Source organism: Tenrec ecaudatus, chromosome 18 (genome assembly GCF_050624435.1).
Source record: "Tenrec ecaudatus isolate mTenEca1 chromosome 18, mTenEca1.hap1, whole genome shotgun sequence".
NCBI lineage: Eukaryota > Metazoa > Chordata > Mammalia > Afrosoricida > Tenrecidae > Tenrec > Tenrec ecaudatus.
Genome location: NC_134547.1, coordinates 6,728,775 through 6,736,546, shown reverse-complemented (window position 1 = coordinate 6,736,546; position 7,772 = coordinate 6,728,775). Strand labels below are relative to the sequence as shown.

Sequence of the window (7,772 nt, the reverse complement as noted above, 5' to 3'; positions counted from 1 at the left end):
ATCAAGGGCGGGTACTTACTACCCTTTCCCCCGAAAGTAAGACATCCCCCGAAAATAAGACCTACTTACAGTTTTGCCTTTTGCTGAAATATAAGGCATCGCCCTTGAAAATAAGGCCTCCCAAAGCTACTGTAACTCTGGACTATGGACCGTAGTGGCGGACGCCGCTGCACAGCTCACTGTTGGCTGCAGCACAGCCGGAGCAGACAGGAAGTGCAATGTCTCTTTTAATAAAACAATAAATGTGTACCGTATTCTTCTTCATGGAAAAATAAGACATCCCCTGAAAATAAGACCTGGTGCATCTTTGGGAGCAAAAATTAATATAAGACACTGTCTTCTTTTCGGGGAAACAAGGTATCATGGTGATGGTTGCCTTTAGACTCCAGGTGCTGCTGTTTCCATTAATAGCCAATAATGCTACTTTGAAAAAGAAGTTGAGTGTTTGGTGGAGCTTGGGCATCAGGCGCCCTTTCTTTCCAAAAGCCCATTCTGGGTCAATTTCTGGTTCATTCTTTTCTCCCTTGTTAATAGTCAAGAGTGCTTCATCCCATCCTCTGACAACTTTGCCAACTCCGACCTTAAAACCTGAAGACTCGGCATTGCCCTTCTTTTTCCAATCGTTCCATTGGGGGCTCGTACAACTCTTATCACAATCCATCCATCCATCCATCCATCCATCCATCCATCTATCCATCCATCCATTGTGCCAAGCACACTTGTACAGTCATTGCCCTCATCATTCTCACAACATTTGTGTTCCACTTAAAACCCCTGGCATCAGCTCCTCATTTTCCCCTTCCCTCCCCGCTCCCCCCTCCCTCATGAACCCGTGGTAACTTGGCATTCGTTGGAATATTAGTATCAAAACAAGTCCCGTCCTGTAGGTTCCTATCTACCCACAATGAGCAACATCACCCTGTGAGGGAGCGTGGGCTTCCTCTCCTTTTGCAAGAACAGATTTTGTATTTGTTGGGTGACCCTCTTCCAGAGTCTCTTTGGATTTGTCTTCTTCAGGTTTGTCTTCAGTCACCTTCACAGGTGTCACCTGTTCACACACTATGTTTTCACCTTTGAAACGCTTAGTTTAAAAAGACGGCTATAGGCTGTCACCAAATGCTCGTTGTTAGCTGTTTGAGCCACCTTTTAAATACTTCTGAATATGTTCTTCAAGAAATGAGTCTGAGCCGTGATCCTGCGGAAACTTGATAATGTTCTTCTTAGGCAGGTGCTTGCAGTGCAGCCGCCGTCTTCCTCCAGTGCCACAGCTCTGCTGAGCTAGCCCGCCAGCCTCCACCTGGTTTGTTTTCAGCATGGGGTCTATGTAGTACAAAGGAGTTGCTCCGTGATGATAAAGCAGTGCTGCGTCTTGATTATGGGAGTATCTAGAAAAGCACACACCTGTGATGAAAGTGTATGAGAAGACACGAGTGCGCACACACACAAATCAATGCACGTAAAAATGGCGACCATGTGCACCAGCCTGTGTGAGCCAAGGATTGTAAAACATAAAATCCAAGGCCAGAGGAGGGAATGGTAGCAGAACTGAAATTCTGAGCCCCCCAGTTTACAGAGGCTGTGGATGACAGTGAAAACCCCAAATCCACTTGCAGGGTCCCTGCATGGATTAAGCCTCTGGTGAACCCCCTCTGACCATTGACAAGGATTGGGAATAGCCTTGCCGTGAGGCAGAGAGCACTGGAAAGTGGATGAATGGTGACGTCCAAAACCAAACCAGATTCACTGCCACCGAGTCAAGGCTGACTCAAAGCCCCACCCCCCAATGAGTTTCTGAGACTGTGAGTTTATGAGACTGTAACTGTTTACGGGAGTAGAAAGCCTAGTCTTTCTCCTGAGGAGCTACTGGTGGTTTTGAACCGTTGATCATGAGGCTCGCAGCACAAAGTGTAGCTACTACACCAATGCTGATGTCGTTAGGTTGACAGTTAACACCTCATCATTTGTTCTCCAGTTTGACCCATTTTCAGTGTGTTCTACCTTTTATTACTTTCTGTTATCTTTCCAACTGAGGTTTTTCTAAGTTTCATTTTGTTATTGTGTTGTCTTTGTCTGGTTGTCTTTATATGAAATCCAGAATAGATACATCTATAGACACAGTCACTGGGTCAATAGTCTCTTGGGGTTATGGCAAGGGAGGCGGTGGTGGGGGAGTGAGACGCTAATAATCATGAGTCCGAGGAAGGAGAAAATGTTCTAAAATTGCATAAACGATTGAACTCTTTAAACTCTTGGACTGTAGAATGTGTGAATAAAATATGATGTTGATAAAACGGTTAATATAAAAAATGGTGAACATGGATAAGAAAGAGGGCAGCTTAATAGTCAAGGTTCCAAGGAATGACACGGTGTCAGCCACCACTGGCTCACACATAACCATTGTGTGGACGGTAGAGTGTTACCCATAGGGCTCGGTTGTACACAGGGCCGCTATGTGGCAATGACTTGATGGACCTAACCTCTACCGCATATAGCTCGTTAGAGCTATAGATACACAAGAATGGAAGGGTGTGATATTTCTAGGTTAGAAGTGTCCACTGAATGACTAAGATAAATTAAAAAAAAACATAGGGCAGCGTACAGAACGGCGAAAATGTACAGCAGGAAGAGGAGGAGAGGGCTGGGGAGGAAGAAGAACAAGAAGGAAGGTGGAGAAGAAACACGGAGGAGGAGGAGGAAGAACAACAAAACAATGATGACAGAAAACTTTAAAAGCTTTCAGAGTTTTTAAAGTGTCATAAAGAAAGACTGAGGAATCATGATGCTACGGAACTTATCAACAACCACATTAAAAACCAGAAGACCACAGGAAGAGAAGAAAGAAAAAAGACTTTAAGGTGCTGTGGGAGAATGATTTCCAACTTAAAAATCAATTCAAAATAAGAACCATAGTAATAACAATAATAATAATAACATGGAATAAGATTTGTATGCAGTCTAGCATTGTCCCCATCTCAATGTCCTGCCTTTGACCTTGTTGTGTTGTCAGGCATCCTTGAGTCAATTTTCAACTCACAGTGGCCCCAGGTGACAGAGAAGTCTCCCCACGGGGTTGTCTAAGCTGTAATCTTTAATTTTTACTTTTAGTAATCCTTTTATAGGGAGCACGTGCAGATATCACAACCATCCACAATTCACTTAGGGCAGGCATCATTGTTCCCAAGCATTTTCTTTCTTCGTGAACTCCTTGATATCAGCTCTCAGCTGTAATCTTTGGAAGACTAGATCCAGATCACTAATCATTTCTTTCATGGAGCCACTGGGCAGATTTGAACCGCCAACTTTTAGATTAACAGCCAAGCTCTTCACCATTGTTGGGGCAAGATTGGGAGCCAATAACAATGAGCACAAGAAAGAAGAAATGTTCTAATATTGGTGGTGGTGGTGGTGATGGTTGCTCAGCTCTTTTAATGTGACCCAACTGTTGAATTGTATGCTATGTAAATTATGTCAAGAAAACTTTTTTTTTAAAGAAGTAAATAGCTTTAGCACCTACCCTGGTCTGTCACGGCCTCATTAATATAACAAATAAAATCCTTTCACAATGGGATCACATCCACAAGTACGGAGCCTAGAACTAAAGTCTAATCCCAATTGAATGATCAGTACCTGGGACTATCTGTGCTACATGTACAACCTCCTATGAATCTAGATTTGTTTTCATATGTAAAAAGTTCAAAACCAGACAAGTAAAATAATGTCTTGGTAAATGCAAGGTTTCCTTCTTCTTAAATAGAACACTGTACTTGAGCAGAAGGAGCCCTGGTGTCATAATAGTTACACGTTGGGCTGCTAATCATAAGGTCAGCAGTTCGAAGCCACCAGATCCTCTGAGGGAGAAAGAACTTTCTATGCCTGTAGCGAGTTACAGGGTCACTGTGAGACAGAATAGCTTCTGCATTGGGTATACTTTTGTTTTGCTTTTCAACACTTTTATTCCCTTTTAAAAATCATTTTATTGGGGTCTCGTACAACTCTTATCACAATCTATACATCCATTCATTGTGTCAAGCACATTTGTACATTTGTTGCCATCATCATTTCCAAAATATTGTCTTTCTACTTGAGCCGTTGATATCAGTTCCTCATTTTCCCCAACCTGCCCACTCTCCCTCATGAACCCTTGATAATTTATAAAGTATTATTTTGTCATGTCTTACACTGTCCAATGTCTCCCTTCACCTACTTTTCTGTTCTCCATCCCCCAGCGAGGGGGTTATATGTAGATCCTTGTAATGGGTTCCCCCTTTCTAGCCCACCTTCCCCTCCTGGTATCACTACTCTCATTACTGGTCCTGAAGGGTTTATCTGTCCTGGATTCCCTGTGTTTCCATTTTTTATCTGTGCCAGTGTACATCCTCTGGTATAGCCAGATTTGTAAGATAGAATTGGGATCCTGATAGTGGTGGGGAGGTGGCATTGAAGAACTAGAGGAAAGTTGTATGTTTCATCATTGCTATACTGCACCGACTGGCTCGTCTCCTTCCCAACAATCTGTCTGTAAGGGATGTCCAGTTGCCTACAGATGGGCTTTGGGTCTCCACTCTGCACTCCCCCTCATTCACTATGATATGATTTTTTTGTTCATTGATGCCTGATATCTGATCTCATGGACACCTCTTGATCACACAGGCTGGTGTGCTTCTTCCATGTGGACTTTGTTGCTTCTCAACTAGATGGCTGCCTGCTTACCTTCAAGCCTTTAAGACCCATATGCAATATCTTTTGATAGTTGGGCACCATCAACTTTCTTCACCACATTTTCTTATGCACCTGCTTTGTCTTCATCAATCGTGTCAGGAAGGTGAGCATTATGGAGTGCCCGTTTAATAGAACAAAGTGTTCTTGATTGAAGGAGTACTTGAGTAGAGGCCCAGCATTCGGTATACTTAAGCAGATGCTGATGAAGTCAAGGTAGCCCAATAACATGATTGAGCAACAATGAGTGGAGCTCAGTTAACTGCCTTATGGAATCCCTGGATGGTCCTCCAATGGGAAGGTTGGAGGTTCAAGTCTACCCAGAGGCCCCTTAGCATAAAGAGCTGATCATCTATTTTCAAAACAATCAGTTCTCTAAAACTCAGGTGCAGGATTCTACCAGGACACACGTGGAGCCACCAGGAATCAGAATCAACTCAAGGGTGACCATTTTTGTTGTTGTTTTTCCAGCTGATCCCCATTGTAACCCTTAACACACGACCCTATCAATGCAGGGTCTTTCCTTCCCTTCCCACCTGACTCAACTTCTGGGTCATCTTGCCATCACTGTACCCATGCTGTTGAGCATAGTGCTGGCATTTCCTGTCATAAACACACAATAAATACTGGCTGGTTGAATCAATGAATGAATTGATGAATACTAGGGGGTACCCTCCAAAAACAAACAAAAATCAACAGAAAAACAGCTCTACTGGGAAGAGCTTTCATAGTATGCATTTTTTCCCTCTAGGCAAACATCTAGCACCTCGCTCTGAGTTAGTGCACCCAATGGCATCACCTGGGAAGGTTCTCTCTGGTCACAGTGAATTTTTTCATAGAAGCAATTTGCCTCAAACCTTTTTATGTGTGTGTGTGATGGCTGATTTAGGAGAACAGCATGTGGCTGTGAAATTTTGTTTCCTGCTCCGGAAAAATGCCACAGAAACTGTTGTGATGCTGATCACAGCTACAAGGACACTGCTATGGGAGAAACTCAAGTGTACCATGTACTTTTCTCATTTCAAATGGTGAAATGTCAATTGACGACAAACCTCATTCTGGATGTCCATCAACTTCCTAAATGGGCAAAAATGTTGACTCCTAACACATTTGGAGTTCATTCCACCAGGTCAGACTGTTAATCAAGCTTTCTATTTAGAGGTTCTGAAAAAATTGTGTAACAATGTGTGATCAAAAAAGGTCTGATCTGTACCTGCTCATACAGCTATCTCAGTGCACCCGTTTTGGGCAAAAAACAGCATGCCTCTCTTGTTCCACGCACCTTACTCACCTGACCTCACTCCGTGTAACTTCGTTTTGTTTCTGCAAATGCAGAGGGACATGAAAGGACAGCGATTTGGTGACGTAGATGAGGTGAGGAAGAAAACGAGGGAGGAGCTGTCACCCATCCAAACAGATGTGTTTGAAAAATGTTTCCAACAGTGGAATCGCAGATTTGACAAATGTATTAAGTGTCATGGAGAGTACTTTGAAGGGGATAAGGTTGTTTTGTTAAAAAATAAATACATAGCTTTGGGGGAAATCTGTGGTTTTTTCGGGGGGGGGGGGTTGCCCCCTTGTATATGGCCAGAGTCCCTGCCCACAAGGGACTCATCATACGCCAGTAGCACCTAACGAACAGGAAACTCAACCTGGTGTGACATGTGCATTCGATGGAGGACACAGGCAGCTGGTGGAGCCCCAAAGGGATTTCCAGAAAGTGGGCTACCTAAGCCAAGACCTTTGAGTGAGTGGTTCAGGGGGGAATGGTGTGTGGTGGGGGTAGAGGGGAGGTGAGCCTTTCAAGGTACCAGGGTGTGCAGGAACCTTTGAGCAAGAAGGTGGGGACAGCGTCTGGAGAGCTAGAAGGGGTCTAAGTCAACGAGGAGCTGAGATGAATGGGGCTTTGAGTTTTACCTCCAGGTGGATGGAGAGGTTCTGAGCGAAGAACCCATTAAGCTTCTCATCGAGAATTCAGCTTTGTAGCTGAGGAGATGGGGGATGCCGGCGCCTCCCTAGTAGAATTCCCACCTTTCAAATGGGAAAAGAAAAACATCAGGTTGATGCCAACTCACAGCGACCCTGGAGGACAGGGTAGACCCGCCCCTGTGAGTTTCAGAGACGGTCACTCTGTAAGGGAGTAGAAAGCCCCATCTTTCTCCCCAGGAGCAGCTGGTGGTTCTGAACCGCTGACCTTGCAGTTAGCAGCCCAACGTGTAACCACTGTGCCACCAGGACCCCTTTGGAAATGGGAGTCCGGGTTTAATGTCTGGCCTCTGCATCTCTTGTGCAGCCACCACCCATCCGTCAGTGCAGGCTTGTGTACGACTACGACCATGTGCAAGTTTCAGCGGAGCTTCCAGGTTAAGACGGGCTAGGAAGACAAGCGTAGTGATCTACTTTGGAAGTTACCCAGCGAAAACCCTAGAGATCCTAGCAGCCCAATCCTGTTGTGCATGAATTTAGGGTCTCATCTCAATGGCAGTTTAGAGGGTGAGAGGGCTGACTTGTCAGAGACAAGGGATCAGGGATCATCCAGCAGAGAAGCCAGGGCATAATAAGTCCACCCTTGGAAAAATCTATGGAATCAGAAGAGAAGGGGGATTTGCCTAAGACCCCATGGGAGAGCGAATTTTAGAAGATGTGAAGAAACTAGCGACCAAGAGAGAAGGAGCAATTGGAGGGGTCCGAGTGAAACCAGGAGAATATGGAGTGGAGGAAGTCAATGGCGTGTTCTAATGAGGGATTTGTATCAGGAATCCTGATGTATCAGAGCCCTGATGACATAGTGGTTACACATCTGGCTGTGCTCGGCAGTTCAAATCCACCAACCAGTCCAGGGCTTTCTACTCTCATAAATAGATACAGCCTTGGAAACTCACAGGGGACATGCCCACCCTGTCGTACAGGGTTGGCATTGATTGGGTGGCTGCAAGTTGGTTTTTTGGTTTGGTTTTGGTTTTGATTTGGGGTGAACGAACTCTGGATGCCCATTGGTTGAGCACTTTGCTATTTGCTAACGGGAAAGCTGGTCGTTCACGCCCACTGCTCTGTGG

At 44.8% G+C, this 7,772-nt stretch overlaps 1 pseudogene; it reads right to left on the bottom strand.

Annotated features, from left to right (window-relative positions):
* Positions 1–404: 404 nt before the first annotated feature.
* Positions 405–1,315, bottom strand: LOC142432649 (peptidyl-prolyl cis-trans isomerase FKBP3 pseudogene; annotated as a pseudogene).
* Between the last annotated feature and the right edge of the window lie 6,457 nt (positions 1,316–7,772).